This window comes from Dermacentor albipictus, chromosome 7 (assembly GCF_038994185.2).
Source record: "Dermacentor albipictus isolate Rhodes 1998 colony chromosome 7, USDA_Dalb.pri_finalv2, whole genome shotgun sequence".
In the NCBI taxonomy this organism is placed as follows: domain Eukaryota; kingdom Metazoa; phylum Arthropoda; class Arachnida; order Ixodida; family Ixodidae; genus Dermacentor; species Dermacentor albipictus.
In genome coordinates this window covers 71,698,197-71,723,156 of record NC_091827.1, presented here as the reverse complement: position 1 = coordinate 71,723,156, position 24,960 = coordinate 71,698,197, and the positions used below count along the sequence as shown (strand labels likewise).

The 24,960-nt window shown below is 43.6% G+C and overlaps 1 pseudogene; it reads right to left on the bottom strand.

Annotated features, from left to right (window-relative positions):
• Window positions 1-3,691: 3,691 nt before the first annotated feature.
• Window positions 3,692-5,175, bottom strand: LOC135919716 (uncharacterized; annotated as a pseudogene).
• Window positions 5,176-24,960: the final 19,785 nt, after the last annotated feature.

The following is a 24,960-nucleotide window of genomic DNA, read 5'->3' as shown; positions in this document are numbered from 1 at the left end:
TTTGAAAAAGTTTAGGAAATACATGTTTTGACAATAATTGGCACCAAATATATCCATAGATAACTATTAGGCATGAATAAAAAGTTCGCAACGCGTCTTAAGGATGCTTGGCGCGGTCTGCAGGAATGCCAGTGTCGAGTTCCTAAAATCTCTGGAGTCAAGGCGTCTCTGTTGCTTCTCGCTGAATGCTCTGCGCACTGTTCACCGCAAGATCAACCGAGGTTCACAACTGACAGGCCGTAGGTACGACGGTCAATGCGAATTACTCTGCGAGCATCTGTTAGTGTACATGGCCATAGGGCATGAATTTATTGTGAAAAATTTGTTCCTCAGTTCTCGAATGTCATCTGTGGTGATGGACCTCGCGATGCCGTTCCTACGCTGCAATATATTCCATAAAATTTTTCTTTAGGTTGAATGGTTTGTTACACCGGAGGCCACATATTGAGCAACACAGACAGATGCGAGAAGGAAGCCACGTGCTAGCAGCTCTGGGTGAGTATTCTTTCTTTGTTGTGTTACTCTGTAACTTTACAAAAGCATCATTATAACGTCTGTATGTATCCACTGCCCCCTGGAAAGTGCTTTGCGCGTTCGGGTGGCCGTAAACAATACAGCTTTGTTACCGCCCAGTTCTAGAAGCACACACTGAAACTCGTTTGATACAGCTCTCAAGAAATGAGGCAGTTTTTGCGACATTTCTATGAAAATTATTGACCGCATAAGCAAATGGCAGTCATGGAACCTGAAAGTGTTTAGAAAGATAGAAGGTACTGTAAAAACGAAGACTGCGGGGCTGAGTTTCCGTAACCACGTATTACTGACACCCGTCGCTTTGAATTGCAAGAGGTTGATTTCCCACTTCTTTGCTTTGTGATACACGAAGGCAGTGCATAATCAATTCATGAAAGTACGAGGGTTGTTGTAACACATGAAGCGAACTGACCGCAAAACCTCCATCATGTACATTTAAATGCGTACTGGAAAACGCTGAACCAAATATTTTCAGTTCAGTTCAGTTTAGTTTATTACCTTAAAGGTCCCCCGTAGGGGCATTACATAAGGGGTGGGTTTTTATAAGATAGCAAAACATCGTCATAAATAATTATTTAACAAAATGGTCGGTTACAAGTTGTGTGAACGAAGATGGACAAGTCGTATTAGCGATGTTGGCGGGAAGGCCATTCCAGTCTGTGGCGGTACGGAAAAAAAAGGAGGCTGCGAAGGTGGTTGTCCGTGCACGTGGGCGTGCCACTTGAAGTGGATGGCTGGTGCGGTGAGATATGCGTGCTGCTGCTGTTATGTAAGGCTCTTGATTAAGGGAAGAAAAGAAGAACTTGTGGTACAGGGAAAGACTGGAAATGCGACGTCGACATGAAAGCATTGACAAGCCCGATTCTGATTTCAGTGATGAAACGCTGACGTCGTATGAATATGAGGTATGAATGAATCTAACAGCACGATTTTGAACTGATTCTAATGCGTCGGTGAGATATGCTTGATGCGGGTTCCAGATAGCTGACGCGTATTCCAGTTTCGGCCTGACAAGTGACTTATATGCTAGTAATTTTAAATCTGATGGGACCTGCCGTAGGTTCCGTTTTAGAAAACCTAAGGTTTTGTTAGCTGCAGAGATAATGCTAGTGACATGTGCGCGCCAAGACAAATCGTGAGACAGGGTTACACCTAGATATTTATAGGATTGTACTGATTCTAATGGTGTGGTATTTATTTCATATGGGAAGAAGGAAGGGTTGCGACGGCGGGAGAAGGACACGAATTTACATTTCTTGGCGTTAAGGGTCATCAGCGAATTGCTGCACCATTCTAAAACACTGTTAAGATCATTTTGGAGTGTGGTATGGTCAGATGAGTTATAGATAGAGCGGTAGATAACGCAGTCGTCTGCAAACATGCGTATATTACTGGATACACACTGAGGTAAATCATTAATATATATTAAAAATAACAGGGGACCAAGAACAGATCCTTGGGGCACGCCAGAGGTTACTGGGAGGGGACTTGATAGGTTACCGTTTATAATAACCATTTGTGTGCGATTAGACAAAAATTCAGTTATCCAAATTAGAACGTTAGGGTCCAATTTCAACAGCTGAAGTTTTAGTAGCAAAAGTTGGTGGGATACTTTATCAAATGCCTTTGCAAAATCTAAAAAGATTGCGTCAGTTTGTACATTGATGTCAAGGTTAGTATGCAAGTCATGAACGAAAATAGCTAATTGAGTTTCACAAGAGAAACCTTTGCGAAAACCATGTTGTGAAGGGTGAAAAAAGTTATTACTGTCCAAGAAGGCAATGATTTGAGAGTACATGACATGTTCCATGATTTTGCACGGCACGCTTGTTAGTGAGATGGGTCGATAATTTAATGGGGAATTCCTGTTACCGGTTTTGTAGACTGGAATGACCCTTCCCACTTTCCAATCACCCGGCATGTTTCCTGAAGAAAGTGACTGTGAGAACAGTAAGGATAAGTATGATGCAGCCATGTGTCTTGTGTTTCTTAGAAGTTTAGAGTTAATTTCATCAATGCCAAATGACGATGATAGCTTAGTCTTCTGGATTATGGACGAAATTCCGTCAGCAGAAAATGTGATGCATGGCATGTGACCTTCAATGTTGTACAAAGGTAAAGAAATGTTTGTTTCGATTTCTTTCGTGAATACTGTTGCAAATGCGGAATTAAAAGTGTCAGCGCATTCAGTATCGGTAATTGTCTCGTGTGTGTCATTTGTGAGCGAAATAGTGTGAACAGGATGAGGATTTATTACTTGCGAAAATTGCCTTGGGTTAGTGCGCAGTAAATTTGGGAGTGTAGTGCCATAAAATGAACGCTTTGCGCTGCGGATCGCAATCAGATATTCGCTTTCAGCTTTGTAGTACATTTCCCATCGAAGCGAGTTCCCGTTATTTGTAGCCACTCGGTAAAGACGTTTCTTTTTATTTTCTAGTTTTTTTAAGGCGTTAGTAAACCAAGGTTTTTGATTATTGGGGCGAATGTGAACTTTAGGAATATATTTGTTAGCCAAATCTGTTAGCTTATCCTTAAACATCGACCAGTTATGGAATATTGACCGATTGCGATATGCGGCTTCAAACGTGGGGAAGAAGGTCTCAAGTTCGCGGTTAATTGCGTCATAGTCACCCTTTTCGTAAAGCCTTATAGTTTTCTTATGTGTCTTATTTGGTGTTGCAGGAAAAGAGAAAGTAGCATGAATGACTTTATGGTCACTAATTCCTCGAAGGTGTGTAATTGATGAGAGGGTACTGGGATCATTAGTCAGGATGAGGTCCAGAATGGTTGCGGATTCTGGTGTGACACGCGTTGGCTCCAAAACTAATTGTGTGAGGTTAAAGTTCAAACAAATGTCAATGAAATTCCTTGTCTCTGGGGGACCTACTATTGAAGAATATGTTAAGTTGCTCCAGTCTATGTTTGGGAAATTAAAGTCCCCGAAAAGTAAGATGGAGGCATTAGGGTAGATGGCCGTTAGTTGTATTAAATTGTTATTGAGCTCCCCACAGAATTCAGGAGTGGCATGTGGAGGCCTGTAGCAAACCCCCAGCAGCACTGTAAGTGGTGATGTGCGATATAGTAGCCATAGTATTTCGAGTTTTGAGGCAATGTTAATAAATGAACACAAAAGTTGCCGGTGAACTGCTACAAGAACGCCACCGCCCCTTGTGCCTACGCGGTCAGTTCGATAAACCTGGAAGTCGGGTAGCTCGGCCAAAACTTCGGTATCAGTGACGTCATTGTGTAGCCAGGTTTCTGTTAGAATGAGCAAGTTGCTGCCTGTTGATGATACGATGTTAGATATAAGCTCGCGCTTCGGGAGATAACTACGTGCGTTAGTAAATACTGCGGAAAACGAAAGATGTTTTCTAGGTGCAAGTTCTGGTTGATTCTTTTTTTGTAGAGGACGGGATGATTGCTACAGAATTTCTTTTACAGAGTTAGATGATTCATCAAAAACATATCGTTTAGGACCAATGTATAAAGTTTTATAGCGTAGAGAGTATGCAAGTGATTTAGATTTGGCGAAATGCAAAAGGGCCTTCCGTGCTTTCTGAGTCAGGCGAGAGAAATCTTCACCTACACTATAATTAGTTCCTTTCAGCATTCGGCCTTTTGACAGAAGGGCGTCTTTCGTTTTCCAATGTGCGAATTTTACTATTATAGGACGATTTCGATCTTTGGTGTGTTTTCCTAAGCGATGTGCCCGTTCTATATCTGTGGGGTTGATGTCGGTTTGTAAGTGATCACGGCAGATCTGGATTATTAATTATTCAGACTTAGTAAATGTTTCATTTGTAGTGGGGTCAGTAATTCCGTGGAAGATCAGGTTATTGCGGCGAGATCGGTTTTCGGCGTTGTCGAAACGGGCCTCTAACGCTGTGACTAGGCGAGTTGTTTCAGTTGATGTTGTCTGCAGTATTTTTATGTCTTGGCGTAGAGGCATGAGAGCCTGATAATGGGCCTCTAAGTCGGTCATGCGCTTATTCAGGTCACTGATTGTTTTGTCTGTGGTGGTCAGCTGCAGTTTCAGGCTCTTTAGCTCCTGCACAAGTGTTGTTTGGCCTGCGGTTAGTTTCTGCAATTCGGCCAGTACAGTGTCAAGGCTGGCAGGACCAGGGTTAGTCTCGACGTCACCAGATATGATTAGTAGCAGACGGATGACATGAATGCACTCAGTGGCAATCGCGACGCAGCACCGTGGGCTCGGGAGCTGTACCAGAAGATAATTGCTTGATTTTTTAGCAAAAAGTGCATATGTTTGACTAACCTGCATGGCGAAAGCAAAGCGGTTAGCGAACTGCACCAAGGTACAGTCACCGGGCCCACAGAGCTGCGTCGACGGTGGTTGTTGCTTTATAGCTGGTAGGGCTGTCGATGGCGATGAATCTTTCCAAGTTCGCTCCAGGACCGGTAGGTGGCATTCAAACGGTGAGGCAGATGGAGATGGCGATATGTGGGAACCAGGCAAAGGATTGCACGTGGCCGCTCCGTCTTCGTGACAAGGGGAAGCCTGCACTGACGACGCACTCGAGGATGCGCATGCCAGAACAGGCAGCAGCAGGTTGTAGATGTGATAGGCGACCATCTGCATGGCGAAAGCAAAGCGGTTAGCGAACTGCACCAAGGTACAGTCACCGGGCCCACAGTGGGTAAAACAGTGGGTTCGGTGTCACCGGGCCCACAGTGGGTTCGGTGGGTAAAACACTCTGACTCATCGCTTTTGACCACGGCCGACTCATTACGAACAGGGAGCGAGCAGGATTGAAGGTTCCCACCACTGCACCCCCTCTAGCTGTTCCGAACCTTAAGCTTATGCAAGTAAGTTTTCTAATGGGTGAATAATTCCTGTGAGCTTTCTATAGATTTTACTGGGCAGAGTGATTACTAGAAGTGGTCATTTGACCATGCATGTGTCGCGTGTGCAGATTGCGCGACGGACACGTCACGAATGATGCAATCGGAGCTAAATTTAGCCTCGCGGTGGGCGCCAGGAGAGGCGTGGCTCCGCAGTACGTTTTTCCAACCGGGCCAGAATGGTCGCGTTTGAAAGAGCTCCTTGGAGCGATCTCTCTATGTCATTGCAGGTATATTCCATTGGACTCAAAGGGCTGCGCAGCAGATGCTTTGTTGCAGAAATTTGTTGGAGAAATTTTACGCTTCCATGGCTATTGTCCATCTGCGTCAGGCAGGTATGGTCCAGAAATGGCGTGAATATACACGGGTAGCAAGACAGACACATATCGAACTGCATTGACCCCATGATGAAGCGTTCTTGTCTCCATAGGGAACGCACGTGGAGTAGACTGGGGCAAGGGCAAATGCCCCGACCGTCTACGAAGCCCTTGCTTTGAAGGGCCGCCTCGGGTGTCAAAAGTAGGGGTGTCGTTTGTTCACGGTAGTGCCTAAACATTCAATGAAAAAACGAAATAGGCCCACTGCAAATAGGCAGCGACCACGACTGTCAAAGAACACAGCATGACACCCGCTAGCTGTACATAATTTATGCTTGTAAGTGTTTAAGCGCCTGTATAAATGTAGCTCGTGTATTTGGTCAAGCGATGTACTGTGTTCTAGAGCCTTTAAGCTCAATGAAGTACGCACAAGAAGTTTCACGAGCACCAATGCGGCTGTGTCCTTGCTACAGCCTACCCGAAGTTTTATCTTTCTTTTTAATTGCCGCCACTACACCTCCCGGTGTGCACGGCGCTGGCACTCGTCGCGAATGCGCGACAAACTGTGCATTTACAAGGTCGACGTTCCGTTTTTGTGCATAGGTGCCCCCCTGCACCCCCTTTATTGGGCGAGATTTTCATAGCCATTTTAGAAGTAACGTCGCGCTAACTATGCTTGCTTTACCACCATGGGACCATTTGCGTTTTTGTGCACACCATGACCAACAAACCTAGAACTCTCAACATTGAGTGTGCGTGCACCGAATGACAGCCGAGATGTTTGTATTTTCTATGCCAATGCACCCCACGAAAAACAGTATACACAAGTGAGACGTCCCCCAATCACGTCCATCAGCTGACCGAGGCGACAGTGGTGTGCATTGGTGAGTACTGCACCAGTAACCTTAGAATAAATACGAGACATGAGGTGCACTAAGGAAATGACTGCTTGAAAGTGCACGCATACGGTGCGCACGGGCTGTTTCCTAACTACAATGAAAGGCCTCGCTTTTCGGTCTGAGATACTAACTAAAAATGGCTACTCGCATTGACGGCCGAGTAGGCGCTGAAACTAACGAAGAGCTGCTATTGAGCTAGTTTATGCTCACCTATAGAAGTGTAGCGAGAACCGTGACCTGGAAAACCGACACTAGTAACACTAGCTGGTATAAACTATAGTGTTTTCGAATTTCCTTGCAGTTATTTGGACTGTATATATGGATCCTTATTTGCGCTCTAAGATATCAGCCCGCGCTTCTAATTGCTTTCGGGATTTATAAGTTTTCTGTACACTTTTGTTATACCAGCCTTCCAATTGCTGCTCTAATTTTGCTCTGTTCTAGCTTATTTTGCAAACAGGATTCCGTGTGGGCGCTGCGTGCGTAGAGAAGAGCCCTAGAATATATATTGCGGAGTGATCGAGATATCATGATCAAACGTGCGCACATGAACAATAGGCAATAATATAAATAAACAATTTCCACGCGAATAACACACTGCAAAGGAACAGAAAACGCACCTGCGGACGAAACATGACTCATTCCTGCACCTGAAAAGGTGAAAAGGTTTTATTTTTTATTTTGTTTACATACATAACTGTTTTCAACTTTCATAAAGTTATAGGAATGCTAGGATTACTTAGCATGCTCTCGCCGCCCCTAAATGTGCCAGTAATCCAACGCCATTGTTGGGCCTACTTCGGTTCGCTTGAAGGAGAGAGCGAGCGATGTGTCAACGGAGATTTACCATTACTTCCTGCATACATACGGGTCCAAAGTATTTGGCTCACACTCAGATGTTCAGGGAGTCTCATTTGCAGATTAAGAACGTTTTCATACACGTTCCCAATCGTCTTCTGCGCCTTTTTAATTACGCATCGCATGTTTTCATCCCGCATGCCATTGTTATGTGCCTAGCGCATTTCTCGGGGGCTGCTTGATCCGTCATCAAAATTCCAACCATTGCCCTCGCCATAGCGCCTATTTCCTTGCATCAAATAGATATAATACACAGTTATATTACTGGATGTCATCTTCACGCGTGTTTGGCGTCGGCAGGTAAGGCGCGCCGCAGGAGCAGACTGCGCTTGGACGCAGGACAACTGCAAGGTTATTCTACTATGTTACCCGACCAGAGGCATCACTACGAAGACGATTTTCAGGAATGGGCATATACAGGAATGGGCATACGGCTTCCGAGATGTTCTAGGCTCGTTGCCGTTCCATTAGGGGCGTACGAGCTGAACCAGGAGCCCGATTCGCGAAGCTTTTCGTTCATAAGTGCTGTTTATCGTTGGCTGATCGCCTTCTCTAATAAGATGTCCAAAAACACTATTGGGTAGCACTAACGCTTGGAGCGTAAGAGAGAAGATGGGCCCAGGTGAAGGCTGTTGCCGTAGAGCTGGTTCGTGACACCTAATAGCAATATATATATATATATATATATATATATATATATATATATATATATATATATATATATATATATATATATATATATATATATATATATATATATTCTAGGCGCTAAGTAGTCAGATTATTGTTGTGACCTATATACATCCAGTGATCTCTGTTCTTACCTTGTTCATTGAGCGTGGCTCGCATTACTGCGTGAACAGCACAACTGCATTGACTGATGTCTGCACCATATGCTCAATATTGGTGCTTATTTTTACCATAATAAGCCCCCATTATTACTCAAAGAAGGCGTTTGTTGGCGCATTAAACAATCCTACACTAACAACATACTTGACGGTGCGGCACAATAGCCTCTGTATCTCGCGTAGTGAATCCAGCTCCACATTTTAACATCGGTTACATCGCCCTGATATGTATTTCCCGCCAAACTTGTATTTGCCTTTTTGCAGCTTTGAACCAATATACTCATCGGATCGGGCTCAACTTAACCTTTCTTCTTCTAAAAAAAGAACAATATTTTCATGTATAATAAATAAAGAAACAAACAAATAAGTAAATGGGTGAATAAATAAATTGTCGTACCAGTATTTCTGGACCGTGACTTGATCTATTTTTCTTAATAGTATGCAAGTATCGCGGCTTTTATCATGGAAAACCTCGTCTTCTTATTTATGTTTCAACGCACACCAGCCTAAGAACATGCAGGCGGAAATAAACTATTAACGCACGTATACGTTAAGGCAGAGTTCAGAAAGCGGTTGCGGGATTTTGTACGTAATAAATTTGCAAAAATCTGTTTAAGTGATGCGATAATTTAGCCAACTAAGCCTCTTTTCTCAAACTTAAAAATCAAGCAAAATTTTCTCTGTGAACTTGACTATCAAATGAAACCAGAACGTCCGATGGCTATAAAACGAAAGTGCTGCAAGAATCTGAGGCCAACAATTTACCAATTTTGTGGCGTGTTTTTTCTCACATGTTGTTGCCCGCTAGGAATATTTCGGCAACCTATGGTCTATGTTACGTTAATATTGGTCTTTATTTCTAAAGTCTAGCGCCTCAGTTTATTGGGTGGTTGAGTGCCCCAGTTCGAACAGTTAGCGTGGATTGACGTATAACAGAACTTGTGCATAAGATTCATCATGCAACATCTCAGGGACGAGAATAGTCGCCAATGAACATGAAATTATGCGTAAATGTAATGGTTTTTTTAAAGCAGTAGAATGTACAGAACTCACTCCGTGTATACATACCATTATAATTGGTCACGTTAAAAACACCGCAGCTGCCATTAGGTCCCATATATAGCAATGTCTCTTTCGTCATGAATCCCGATGATCCGGTACCTTTGATGAGATGCACATATGTACATATATATATATACATATATATATATATATATATATATATATATATATATATATATATACATAGCGGCTTGAAATGCCATAAATTTAAAAAACGAAACATTTGTACAAAATACCAACTTACGCGCGCACACACATACCAACACATGATGCGAACAGACGAGCAGCAACATGGGAAAAATATTGCTTGGTGCTTTAATAAAGCATGGAAAGAACAACCAAAAAATGAGACATAAAATGAACATAACAATAACGTGCAGCTGGGTGGCCGCTGGGCTTGGTATTATGGACTCTAAAGAAAAGCCTTATTAAGGTGCATGCAATCTGAAGGTACTTTTTCGCCATAATTATCATATGTATTGTGGTACATCCACAAGGCACATATGACTGCCTGTATCTTGAACAAATATAGCGCAACTGTCCTAAGACCTCGCGAATAGGAATTGCTCCTTAGCTATTTCAGCCGGGCGTGTCCTGTACTTTAAGAACATAGACGCACATAAAAAATATTACGAAGAGGCAACTCCTATGCAAAGCAAAACAAAATAACTAGAATAATTTAATATCATGCAGTATCGTTCCCAAGCAGCAGCGCTTGTCATAAGGGGCGCCATAGTGAATGGCACGTGACTAATTTGCCCCACCCGGAGTGTATAGAGTGTGGCCCATGCTCGGTATGCAAGCGTTTGGTGCATTACGCCCACGTCGGAACGCGGCTGCTGCTGCTGGGATCGAACCGTCGACGTCGCGGTATCAGCGCCAGTATGGTATCCTAATATAGCGATATGATAATACAGTGAAAGCTCGTTAATTCGAACTTCAATAATTCGAATTTATGGATAATTCGAACTGTACGATTTGGTCCGGCCAAGCTCCACAGAAGTCTACGCATAAAAAAGTCCGTTAATTCGAACGCGAGAAGGTTCCCTCACGGATAATTCGAACTACGCTCGCCTGGCACACGGCCAGAGAAACGCGCCTACTGCCTACACACAAGGCTGTATTGCCTCCGAAACGGAGAGAACGGCGAGAGAAGGCAAAATCAGAAAAAAATCTAACCTGCGCGGGGTCAGCCAGCAGCCAGTGGCGGCTGCCGCCTCTCCATTCTACGTAACCTCCGAGACGTCTTGCCCGTTGCGAATCTCGGAGGCTTTACAAATATTGTACAGCTGCTAATGTTGTGCGGAGATGGCACGGCCAGCGCCAAAACACAGCAAATCAAGTACTTCGCAGCTGCGCTTGCAATCAAGAACCACTGAATCGGGGCCTTCGCCACCTTCTCATGTTCAGCGTCTTTGTCTTGGCAGTCTTCATCGGTTGTGCACCTCTGTTTTCTGATTAGGAGGTATCGGCCATCGCGATTCATTGTGATGGTGTTAAGCCTCGGCTAACGTTCGTTTCGATGGACATCGGTGGTGGGGCACAGTCAGACCCAGAGCTTCGACTTGAAGATGGCGTGTGCCCGCAGCAAACGCCATCACTTTCTGACATGCCCTACTGCTTCCAAATCGCAGTGTACTGTTGCTTTCCTTCACTTTCGTTAGTTCGAACTTTCGTTAACTCGAACTCAAGCGGCTTCCCCTTGCGGTTCAAATTAACGAGCTTTTACTGTATCTGTTTTCCCTTAAAACTGTAAATGTTCAATGCTCTACCTGAATAAAATCTCAATTGAATCTGACGGAGTTCCACGATTCGTAAGCTTTCATTGATAGAGATTATAAGAAGGTGCCAGAAAACGACACCATATATTTATTACTTCTTTTCCCCAAAGAACAACAAAAGGCAGAGGAGGCTGTTGTAATACTAAAATAAGAGACCAGCGCAGGAAAAAAAGAGCAGTCAGGGAACATGGAAAGATTGTGAAGGGTACCAGTGTTAGCCCAAGGAACGAAACGTTTTTTAACCGATCGCTCTTTTTTTTTCTTCTTGAGGTTTATAAGTAGGCGACATGAATATGGCTGAAGTACGAGAGGAGAAAAGTGGCTAGTAAAATTAAAGAATTGTGAAAACAATCTAACGCAATAATTCTGTTTCAACATGTATAGAAACGCACCTCCTTCCTTATCTCCTAAGGCTTGTTTTCACAATCCTCATCTTTAGAAATATTAATTTTTTTACCTATACTACTTTCATCGAGACGAGACTATTGTTACAAAAGTGTATGTTACTTGTTAAAAAAACCAACGCTTTCATTCTTTCCTTCTTCAAGCCTGTTTCATGAAGTAAGCAATGGCGTTCTGTTGATAGTATTTGGTGCGCCACTCCTATCTCTAAAGCTCTGCGGGCCCTCAAGCTAATTTAATTGATAAGTATAACAAACTGCTTCCACTTCTGCAGTCTAAGATTTCCAAAAATTCTGTTGACATGGAGAATATTTCCTTAAACGAGAATTACCTATAAAACACATTTATTATGCCATACTCTTGGAAGTGAAACATTCTTTCTTCGGCATTTGATTCATGCTACGTACTGATTACGAAAGACATTGGGGCTAACATTAAATAAACTTGAACGAACACAATGCCACCAGTGTACCATGTAACCAAAGCAACTTCACCATGTAATGGGTTAACGCCATAGTGTGTTAAAGACGCGTATGTCTAGCTCGCAAGACATAATTCGAGGTTAAGTATTACATGCTCTCCGCTGAATTTACAGACAGTTCGGTGCTAGATTAGATGAATTGTCCCAGTAAAATCAAATAAGACATTTCTCCTGCAGCCCCATTGGGATTGAAATTGAATTTGTGCTTTAGCTTCATTGCGCATTCATGCATGTTTCAGCCCATGCGATGAACAATTTTTCGGAATCGTAAATTACCTATCGTAGAGCATCGCCAAGGTAGATCAGACGTAATTTCATTTTCAGATGGAACCACTACGAGAAACGTACAGTCAATAGAGGCTGAAATACAAGTTTTGCCCTTTTGTGTGCCGTCGCCTTCCGATAATAAGATTATATTTTATATTTCGCCTAAATACATAATTAGCCCTAAAAATGACTAACCTTTCAAATAATATAGTTAGATGAAAAGTGTAAATGATAAAATTGTGCAGCAACATGAATGGCTCCCGATATAGCTCTTTGTTTCGCAATACGTGCTACATAAAGGTGCTTTTTCGTGGGTGAAAGGAGCTTACGACTACACGCAAGATTGCCGCGCTACTAGGCCCTCCAGGCACTCTGCGTGTATTCACGAGCTATTTCACGCTCGGAAAAACACTTTTATGTGGCACGTATTGAGCAACAGAAAGCTGTATCGGGAGTTTTTCATCCTGCTCTACAACTTTCTCTTTGAGACTTTTCAACCAATTACTATATTCGAGCTGTTTAATTAGTTAATGCCAATTATAATATTAGCTGAAATGCTGAAATTGCTCTATCTGCAAGCTACTGCAAAAAAAATAGCATTACCTAGGTTTTATCCAGCTACGTGGCGCTTGCATATTTTAAATCTTATTGTGTAATATTTCAGACAAGCTGTTTAAAGACAACCCAGTACAAATTGTATGGGAAGGCTGAAAATACAATGAAGTGGTGGAATTCACGAAATACTGAAACAAGCATGTCCTCTTTGTGGGTTCTTATCAAGCTTGATGTTAAGAGTACAGAAACACGACTGGAAAACAGTGCCTTAGGGTGTGGTTTAATATTCATGTGTGATGGACAAACACTGCAATGCTCGAGGTGCTGGTTGTGACCAAACAACGGCTCTTCAGGTGTACCAGTCATCTGTACTCTCAGGCAGGCTGTACGCATTACCAATTTTGAACAGACCACCTAGTTTGATGGCCCAACTGGAGCGAGATCATCGCGTGGCTCTTCGACTAATGCTTGGATTACCTAGTGAGGCGCAATCTATTGCATTACTTACTGAAGCGAATCAGTTACCCCTGAGGCTGGAAGCAGATCAGAGAGCTGTGTATCATATTGAGCGTCTGCACCAAGCATCGAATGTTTAATGGCTCCTTGATCGTCTGATTCACCACCTGTTATGTCGCATGGAGAAAATGGCGGCAGTATTTATGGATATCACTACCATTTCTGAACGTGCTGCTTCAGATACGTCTCCGCCTCCAAAAGGTATCACGAAACACGTATTTCCCATTTACCTCCAGATCCGTGAGTCGCAAATGGAACGTTCCCGCCCCATGTTCATGGTCGAGGCTTGCCTCGTCGCGCTAGAGCACAGCTGTTTAAGCTGAGGGCTGGTTGCGCGAACGTGCACGACCGTTTATGCAGACAAGGGCGTGTGGAAAGTCCATTGTGTACGTCTTGTGGCTGCTACGAGACACTTCAGCACCTTATATTTGAGTGACCCGCTTTCAGTGCACAGCGCATGTCGATAGTGAGAAACTATCATCTCCTTGGCCTGCAGTGCGCGACACTCGAGGAATGTTTATACCCCAGTGGTTGTGCATCTAAACGTGATCAGGTCCATCGCGCCCTACTAACCTTTAAAGAGTTACCTAACTTAGGTTCACATTTGTAACATGAACATTCAACCTTCTGTAGTAGCGTGACCTTCAGTGACCAGCCCTACTGTGTGTGATCAGTACGGTGCCCTAACGCTTCTTCCTTCGAAGATGGGAGGTGACCGGTTCAAACAGCACCTTGTAGTGCATATTGCGAACAGACTACCGGTGAAACGGTTATTACGTACAGTTGTACTTGGCGTCTCATCGTGGAGAACACAATTAGCTGCATAGTGAACTACCCGTGGATGTGGTTGATAATTGTGGAGGCTGTTCGACACGGCGTCACTTTAATTCCGGCAGCAGAGTTCTACTTTAGTCTTTAGATTTGTCCTGTTGCTCTTCCTTTCCTCTCTCGTTTTTCCTCCCCTCCTTCCTATCTTCCATTTATGTGTTGCTGCTACCTCCCTTTAGAAGAGTAGGCAGGCGTTGTGCCCCTTCCTGTGGCAGTTGCCAGCCTGCTCCTCACTTTCCCTTTCCTGTTAACTGTGTATATGTGTATATGTGTTCAAAACAAATAATAATAATAATAATAAACACTGCTACAGAAGGTCCCCGTATTGTTGCATGCGGACGACATAATGCTGCTAGCGGACAATGCAATATATTTACACATGGTAGCGAATATCTATGGTAACGCAGTACAAATCTAGGGCTCAAGTTCAGGACAGATAACTGGGAATTCTGCCATTGAATGAGGAATCGAGCAGTTATGTAGTGTCAATTCAACAGCAAGTCATACTCATAGTAAAGCAATATAAATGCAAATGCCTTGGTTTATCCACAAATAAAGGAGAGACTCACTCAAGCACCCACCAAGATAATATGAAATAAAGGGGAAGTGGAATGCAGCAACAATGAAACTTAGTGCATTTTGGTACAACAATAAATATTGAAGCAAGAAAGCAGTAATGGTAACATCGCTAATGTTCGCAATTGGCATTCTGTGCTTAAAATCCGATATCATGTCGGGGTTCGGAATTAACCAAATGTCGGTAAGCCGGTTTGCTTTGGGAACATGTATCAAACTAAATGGGCTGCTAAAATGCACAAGTACCTGTAGCTGAAAAGCTTGGACACAGAAAGAAGGAAGAGGTCAAGGAAGTTGACTACCAAGCACAGGTTGATTGAAGGTTAAATAGCCAACCAGGAGGCGTGAGAAAGAAAGTTAGAGACAAGGAAACATCCAATTGAATGCAGAGAGTGGAAACGAATAGGACCATGGCGATTTACAAGAATGGGTAGAAAGAAGTTAGAAGGGAAAATCTGTACGAGATAACAGAGGACAATGCCTTGCTAGTTGAGGCTCCAGTTGCTTGCCTAAGGGCAAAAAACATACCGGAGCAAATATTCGGGACAGGATGAGGCATGTGTATGCTGCAGTCGAGATCCGAAGGCCACTCAGTGCATCCTAATGGAATGCGAAAGAACTCACTCAGTGGGACCAGCAGGTAACGTAGTCTTTCCAGAAGCGCTTCGATTTCGTGTAGATGGAAGCATGAACAGGTCAGCAACCGAGATAAGCAAAATACACTGAGACTATTGGTGAAAACAAAGCAGAAAAGACATTGATTTGACCGGATCTGAAAATACATATGTGGCGATACAAGATAGACAAGGGAGTTTTGCTGGAGAAAAGGAAAAAAAGTGAATATGGAGACGACTTTCAACGAAGGCATCACAAACTTTATAGAAGGCGAGTCTTGGCATATTTTCGAATCAGCTTAACTGGCATTTTACTTTCTGTCTCAGCGATTACACTCCGATATTCCTTACAGAATTTCTGGCCATAATTGTGGAAGCCGTTGCTGATGATGATCGTCTTTTGCACAACGGAGCCACATGTGAAAGAAGACGACGACGACGAATGCGCGACCACTGCCACAAGCGCGTTTGTGCGGTTGGCACCTAGAATTTTTGAACAGCCCCTTTTAAATAGTTGTACAAAACTTTTTCCACAAACATCTGTCCTTAACCTTTGGCCTGGGACCCCTTTGGGTCCCACGTGTGCTAATGTTAGTTCAAGGGCGCGTTACAGGTCACCGAGCCCACACGGGTATGCGCAATTATGCCTGAACGCGAAGTTTCATTCGGCCACACGAGAAATCATCACTCCCATATAGAATTAGCAAATCATCTTGACCGTAATACTTAAGCACCTTTTGTTGCTTTGTTATTTACTTACGCATACGTTTCTTACCCACTCCTCTCGGTAATATTTCGGTCTTCGGGTTACAATAAAAATAAATAAATAAAACTGAGCTTGTACCCTTTCTGCGCAATCACAACATAGGCCCACATTGTGATTTGATTTCTCAACCTCTCGGACACATTTTTTTTGTTTGCATATCCTAGCCATATACATTTTCGCTGTCAAATACTCAAATGAAAAAGATCTGCGGCATACCCTACTATATATAGTAAGCGGGTGACTATTTGTTAACGGAACGTTTCAAAGAGCATGATAGTAAATGATCGTCGTCATCACGGAAAGAGCGAAGTCCTTCGCCACACTGGAGATTCTCTTCACATCGTTGACTCCATAGAATTTCTCACTATAACACCTAGAGGGAAACCTGGCATCGCCCTCTATGGGAGTTTCTTAAGGGGCCCCTTGCCGTCGTGGGAATGACGGTGTATGTGTATGCGAGGCTCGTGTTGGCTGGTGTTCCAAGAGGCTTCGTCTGAAACGTGGATATGGCTACACAAATAAGGCGTTCGTAAGGTAAATTTTGTATAAAATGTTTCCATTCGTGCAGATTACATCCTTACTCACTCACAATGCATGACCAAGTGAATAAAACCAAGAACAGACGATAAACTGTTTCAAAGCGAGCGCGAACCTTGTTGTCTGTCCTCCACCTTTAGCGGCCCGCTGATACTTTTTACGTGTCATATAATTCTACATGCAATAGCAAGTTCTGATAGGTAAACAAAACGTGCTTTTCTGTAATAATAAAGCTAAAACAGCTTTTTACGTGCTATTTTTGTACAAAATGGATCATTGTGTCCGACGGAACGGTGCTGCCTGGCTCTCCGAGAACAATGCCATTCCGAAGTCACAATATACCGGCATTCCTATGTATACCACAGCGCAGCAGTGCCATATTTCCCTCTAGGCAAGATAGTGAGAAACTGTATGGTCGACCCCAAGTACAAGTGATAGCTGCTGTAAGGCGCCACCGTGCCACGAAGTGTCCGGAGAAATACTTCCACCATGTGAGAAATCTTTTGAGGGAAAGAGCAGACACTCTGGGGAAGGACAAAAAAAGGCTTGTCTAGCCGGAGGATACAAATTCGGCCAGCGAGAAAATAGGGCCCTAACATGTAAAGGAAAGTACACTTACAAGCTGGATAGAACCAATTAGCATTGCAGTGTCTGTGGTTATTTTTGCTATCATGACCATGTTCCAACATACATTCGACAGTGCTGCTCATCTGTGTAAAGTTGCATAGCTTGAAGCACTGCTAAAAATACCCAGCGTTGATGTGGCTTGTTTGAGCTGCCAACTGCGCTGAGGCTTTGCTTATGGATGCGGGCTTCGTTGCCGCCACACAAGTCGATTAGGGCTTCCGTGTCATTGTGTATTACCTGCAGCTCAAACAAATATGGATCTCAGGAATCCGTTGCCTTCATGAAGGCTGATTGGGTGTTAGTTTCCATCCAACATAATAAAACTTTGTATTCTCCTTAAGTTAATGGTTGCGTCCCTGTAGACCAGTATAAGCCCATTGTTGATCAATGGTAAAAGCGTATTGAAGGTTTATTTCTTAAGCTCTCAGTATTGTTTACACTTTCAGCGAAGGAAGCTCGATGACATGAAAGGACGAAGTGGGCACTGCTGTTTCAACATTCTATTTCTTGTGTGAAACAACAGTTTTATTTTGTGTCATATTGCAAACTGTTACATGCTCACATCTCACCACGGCGTGCTTGCAGCTGGAATTGATAAGTATGCAGGATGGACAAGAATACAGAGAAAATAAATTTTATTTGGCAACGCATGTCCAGTGGTCGGTATTTAATTATTCATAATTTGTCTTTCATGAACATCAGCCTGCTTTTCGATGGGTCAAAGTGATTCGGCATACAGTTTTGAGTTAGTAACGCAACCGGAAAATTGATCGAATAAAAAACCTATGGCTACGATACAGGTGCAACTCTTTGTCCCAAATAAAAACAGAAAACGAGAAATGCTGATAGGTGCATGATAATATTTAGATCTGAGAAGAGAATGGTTTCAGGCTAACTAACCTTGCTAACTGCAAATAGGAGCCCGTACACCTATGAAAAACTCGCTTGATGTTTCCTTTTCGATATTGTATCTAGTCGCGGTGTGTTTTTTTTTTTTGCGAAAGTGTACAATAAATATAGGTACTACAACGTACTTTGAGATCATGCAAGCATTATGTCTGGCTGGCTCGGATCCACTTGTCCTAAGTAACGGTGATGGACCCACCTGTAATTACATAGTATTACGCCGTATCGCATTGTGCGCAGCTTTAAACTAAGGGCAAAGATTCACTTACTTATTGGAGCAATCAATATAAGAACGCATAAAATATGTTGTGTTATCTGTTGTGTTATCCACCTTGTCATTTTTACAGAAAATGCAGTTGTTATAGTTCGTCATCAATGTCCATATAGGTTCAGTTGTGTTCATGAACTGAAAAAGGAAGCGAAAACTCTCAAAAAATACTTCACGATTAAAAAAAATCGTCTCACATTGTTCACACTTTTGAAAAGGTATTCTTTTTTTTCGACGTTCAGTAGAAAGGTGCTCAGAAAATTCCAGTAGCAAGTATATGGGCAAACCAGGAGAATTTCCGGTGTCGTCGCCGCCGTCGCCGTGATGTTCGCAATTCCAAGAGCGAGAAAGAGTCAGCGTCCAGCACGCCGTATGCGGCACACGCATGGATGAGCAGGCGAGCGTGAGCAGAGGAAGATGGCGGCTTACACGACGCAGTCCTGCCGCACATTCAGTTGCGATGTCACGTGACCCGACTTGCGCTAGGAGAAGGAAGGGTACGTCTCTGAAACCTCTGCCGTAGCTGCCCGTTCTGTTTGGCGTGAGTCAGCCCATTCACTGCGCGCGAGCCTTGGAGGTCGCAAATGTGGTGAATGATAGGGACAGAGGCTAGCCAAGATTTCCGCTGCATTCGTGCTGACTGTCTTCCCTCGCGTCTAGGGTTAGAGGTAGCGTAATCTGAGATTTGAGGGTGCGGTAGGGTTGAATTGGTGGATAGGACGGCAGCGCGAAGTAGTCCCTGTGAGACAAGCATGCGGACTCCGCTCAGCCGTCGCTCATCGTCGGTCGCGCCAGCATTGTGACAGCGAGTGCTTCCAGTTATATAGTGAGATGTGGTGATATCTGTTCGTGCTCGAGCGACACCATGTTCGTTGAGATAGAAAGCGAATGTTTACTACAACGCTTGCCGCCTGTAAAGCTACAAACCTTACCTCGCGCAATTGTCTACGAGTTTGCTATGGCTAAAAATTAAACTCCGCTCGGGTGAAACTACGACTTTTATGATTTTGCAAAGGAGACCGTGATAGTGCGTGCACTATTATACTGTTTTAGAACACCCATTTCCTGCTGTACACAAAATACATAGCTCTCAACTTTCCAAAATCAAGGGAAACAGCAAAGAAACCTTCGCTTACATAGATTCCCACAGTAGATGCGATCTGCATAATATTTTTTAACCAGAAATTTGACGATGACAATACCCAGATGTTATTTATGTTAATTACATGACTCTGGAGTTTGCTGCACGAATAGATGTGAAAACTGTCGGTTCGACGGATCAAAATAGCAAAGGAACAAACCGTCAGAACACTGGGTGGTCCAGAAGTCTCGTGGGTGCTCGCTTCGTGCCCTGAGTTGGCTAATGTTACCTTATTGCCTAAAACAGTTGCTATCAAAGCCACAATGATCAATTTATCCATGTTGCTTGGCAAGGGATCCTGTGTTGCACGGTACGCATCATTCTAGCCTGTGCATTTATAAATTTCTCTCTCCTCTATGCTTTCTCGTTTCTTCTCTCTTTCAACGTTCGTTTCTTAGACTGAATATTTGACTAAAATATTTATTGCTTTTTTCTTTCCCTTGTTCTGCTTGAGATGAGAAGATATACTTTGTAGTCGTGTTTGAATGACCTTAAATTTTGCAGAGTGCATTTCTCGCACGTCACTGGTTCGACGGCTGCGTGTCGTGCATCAAGGAGCCTAAAGGTCAAACGAGCCGGAACAGTTTTTTTAAAGATTCATTTGATGATCAAATTTTCAATTATTATTTGCCCAGGCTTTCGTTTAAACCCCAAAAGAAGTTTGAGGATAATTTTATTTTCCGAGAAACAAAAGAAATGCAGATTAGTTGCAGCACGGGGGGAACGCTCCCCTTTCGGTGCCAATTACGTTGGCACTAATGACCGCAATGTCGAAGATATATTACTGAGCATTCCGTTTGATGTGTTCTCTATTGAACTAGAGATATTGTTTTACGCGGATTCAAATGTTCAATTAGGGACAATACTTCGGTGGACCAAGAGAGAAAATGGTCGCACTGAGAAGGTATGGTGAACAATTGTAGACGTCACTATTGCTAGTCTATGTCCTGTGCACGACGATCGTCTTTACAGCGATAACCTGTCAAGTAGAAACTTTACCAGCTGGATCCATTCCATACCTCAATATGTGTTTTATCTGGTGAAGCCAGGTAATGATCTAGCAACTGTTTCCGTGGTTCCGGTTACAAATGACCAATTTGTCAACAATATTAGACACCTACATCCACAGCAGTGCCTTGACATATGAATTGTTCAATCAAATTTTCTATTTAAATGTCGCCAAGCCATAGTGCCGACTCACGCCGACACTTGTTGCAAAATTGCAATCCTGATTTTCGAAAAGATTACTCCTTAAAATTCTCGGTCCCGGAATTTATTTGCAAATTTTACTATTAATAAACTTAGAGCACAGACCGACTGTATTGAAGGCCTCATATGTATTCTCAGTATACAGTAACTTTCAGGTAAGCATATACGCCAATAAGAATATATATTTTCAATATAATTGAAATACTGAAAACTTAATATTTGAGGTAAACAAGAAATGTTTAATGTTTTGACGTGCTTAGACGTCTTTAAGACCTTCTCAAACATTAAGTGTCCGTCCGTCCGTCCGTCCGTGTGTCTGTCTGTCTGTCTGTCTGTCTGTCTGTCCGTCCGTCCGTCCGTCCGTCCGTCCGTCCGTCCGTCCGTCTGTCTGTCTGTCTCTCTGTCCGTCCGTCCTTCCCTCCGTCCGTCCGCCTGTCTGTCCGTCCGTCCGTCCATCCGTCCACATGTCCGTCCGTCCATCCGTCCACATGTCTGCTTGTCTGTCTGTCTGTCCGTCCGTCCGTCCGTCCATCCGTCCACATGTCCGTCCGTCCATCCGTCCACATGTCTGTCTGTCTGTCTGTCTGTCCGTCCGTCCGTCCGTCCGTCCGTCCGTCCGTCCGTCCGTCCGTCCGTCCGTCCGTCGGTCTGTCTGTCTGTCCGTCCGTCCGTCCGTCCATCCGTCCACATGTCCGTCCGTCCATCCGTCCACATGTCCGTCCGTCCATCCGTCCACATGTCTGTCTGTCCGTCCGTCCGTCCGTCCGTCCGTCCGTCTGTCTGTCTGTCTGTCGGTCTGTCTGTCTGTCTGTCTGTCTGTCTGTCCGTCCGTCCGTCCGTCCGTCCGTCCGTCCGTCCGTCCGTCCGTCCGTCTGTCTGTCTGTCTGTCTGTCTGTCTGTCTGTCTGTCTGTCTGTCTGTCTGTCTGTCTTTCTGTCTGTCTGTCTGTTCTATGTAACCATTTTGCGTCATCTCAGGTCCCAGGCTAGTCCTTGGTCAAATAAGTACAACACGGGTATTTTCTTTCCTGGGTTCGAGACCAGCCGTTCGACCGACTTGGATCACTGGTTGTGTGTCATACGGCCATGTGCCGCTCTTCCCAGAACCTCTGTCCTGCATATTGAGGTTATAGGGCCTCTGCATGCGGGTGTGTCAGGCTCCTCAGTGAACCTACAGGACACAAACTCGGTCACTGCGTCTGTACCGCTTTTCGATGAACCTCTTCGACACCAGCTTTCGTCACCGGGTATGGGCCACTTGGTATGTGCGACTAGGCATGTGCCAATGGGTATGCGTAGGTATGTGCCGCTCTTCAACAAAAAAAATATAAATGTGCGCGGTGACTTGGTGGACTCCCACCTGCCTCATAGAGTCAAACAATGTCTTCTGAACATTTATTCGCACTCTCACTGACCGGGGTTTATTTTTAACATCCACACTTGGTGGCGTAGAGCATTCAGTGGGTAAACCAATTTTGCGTATACACGCCAAATTGACCACTTGAGACATTTAGCGCGTATTTGCTGGTTTCTTTCTCGCTGGGAAAGCCACTTTCGAGCAGCAAGTATGGAGCAGCACAAAGTTGTATCAGGAATTTTTCATGTTCTACAATCTTCTCATTGACGTTCTTCATCTAATTATAATAATTAAGAAGTTGAATAAGTTATTTAGACTAATTACATAACTAGACGGAATGCAAAGAATAGTCTGAGTATCTCCAAGCTACGGGCAACAGCATTACCGGTGTTTGAACCAACCACGTGGCGTTTGCATATATTTAATGTTTGGCTCAAATTAGGTCCAACATCGTGTATATGATGTGTGAACATAGGGGCTTCTGTTATCTCAAGTGCAGAAATATTCTCCTGGCCTCATGTTTGGCTATAGCCTTTGCACTTACTCGAATGGATTAGTAAAGTGTTGTTATAACCGCCTTGGTTCAGTCATGCAACGTCTCATATGTATTTGCCGAAATATGTGTGAGTTTTTGTCTTCTTCACAGGAAAGCATAATTCCTTGGAATGTTCTTTTCCTGGAAGGAACAACCACGACACATGCGACAGTTCCCACCTGAATTTTACGGAAAAGCGATGACGTCAACATATCCATTTCAGAAACATAAGTATCAGCGGCCATACTCGCGTACATTAGCCACAGTGAAGCCAAGCAAAAAAAATAAAATTATAGTTTGACTGCCTAGAGGCGCCAAGGCGATAGTATTGTTTTCTAGGTGCAGCGAAATGAATCTTATTTTTGAAGGAGTGAAGGCGTGTTTGAGGGCGCGAGTTTCCTGTCGACCTTTTTGTGTTCCGTCAGTGCTGCCACAGATGTTTGTTGGGGGCCGCGTTATACTAAAGGTGAATACCCATCTCAAAGGTAGCTCGACATCTGTCCCCTGCTTTTGCAAGAAATATCATTGACATACACTTAGGCTTGCGATAGCAGGGCAACCAAAGGGGAATGCACCGTGCACATACCAATGATAACTTGAAGATACGTAAAGCAACTAGGACAGGTGGCTGCCGAAACTGAACCTAGTGCATCGACCTCGAAGCTATCGCCACGAACGCCTTGCCGTCAGGGGTAGTTGAAGGAACCGTGTGGGATCGAAACAATGGAATCCTTGCATTGTACCCAGTCTTAGTATACAACGCGGCAAATAAATTTCTTAAGTTACCTTAAAGATGCCTCAATGAGCAAAAGCTTTGTTTTGCAGTCTCAAGGCAAGCATCAGTCCTCGTGAACCGTGTAAGACAAATTATTTTGTGCTATTTTGTTTCGGAAATAAACAAGGTGACCAAGGAGCGATGTTGGTGAGGGCTTGCAGGGCATGAAAGTCATGAGCATGCACAACAATATTGTGTAATATACCCAGTTGAAGCGACCAAATCGATTACAGCATTTCGGGACAGTTTTTTCTTGTATAGCTTGGCCTGCCTCCGTCCTCGGAATTATTTGCTATTGATGCAACGCTTTCTCAATACGGACCCACGGCATGGGGTCGCGCAACACTGCCAAACTAAATCCCTGACTGCAGCTCCGAAACAGCAACCGAAAACTATAATTATAACGTTTCTCTAGCACCCCCTAAAAAACATTCGTATTCTCAAATGTAACATTTTAAGAGTACCATATATTATATAGTGGGTTATTTATATTGTCGGCGCCTAAAGCTTAGCGAATATTATTGATTGATTGAAATTAACGTGTATACAAATTATCAACCCAGTGTTCTCGCAGGGGAACAGGTGCCCCTGCACAACAAGCACAGCTGTTCTGTAATATAATAATTCGGAACGATTCTCAAGGCCATTAATGTGTTTCCCCTGGGACTCTAGAAATTGTTTTTTATCCTTTATATGTGCGAAAGAAGTGAATACTTGCCAATGCTTCTCATTCTTCGCGGTAAAAACTAACCTGTTTGTAGACGTGCTGCAATCGGCACTTTATATCCTCATACGTTGATTATGTTGTGCCGCTCGCCACGGGCACGTATGCTTCAATCTCTGGGGTTAGAATGAGTAATTCAAAACCTTGAATAGAAAACTGAGTAATCGAATGCCAATAAAGGTGCAAAAACGATTTAATTCGCATTCGAAATTTTACCCATTCGATGTTTCAACTCATCTTTTTGCTGGCGGACCTGACACTTGATAGCAAATAAATATCTTGAAAACTCACTGCGAAGTAAACAAAACATGCGAAGGTTACGCATTCATTTGCAAGAAAGTCTGCTTGCTTAAACAAGTTCGCAATGTCACCATCCTATACAACTACTTGCCATCATATAGCTTGTCCTGGGATGAGGTTATTCTTGCAGCTTAAATGAGGTAGATTTGGTTCAGTGCTGTGTAACCATAATGGTGAGAACCTGTACTTCCCGAGGCATTATATTTCGCGGCTATGCACTGAATTAAGTACATAAATTTACGTTAAAATAAAAACATAGAATTTATATCAATATGGATACTTTACCACGCGCATACACTCATCTATAACGAAGGTAAGTCACTGCGTCAAACAGTCTATTGTATTTAGAACAGATGACCACATTATACTTCACTGAAAGCCGTCAAGGCCACTCATTGCTCAAAGTGACAATGAACGCA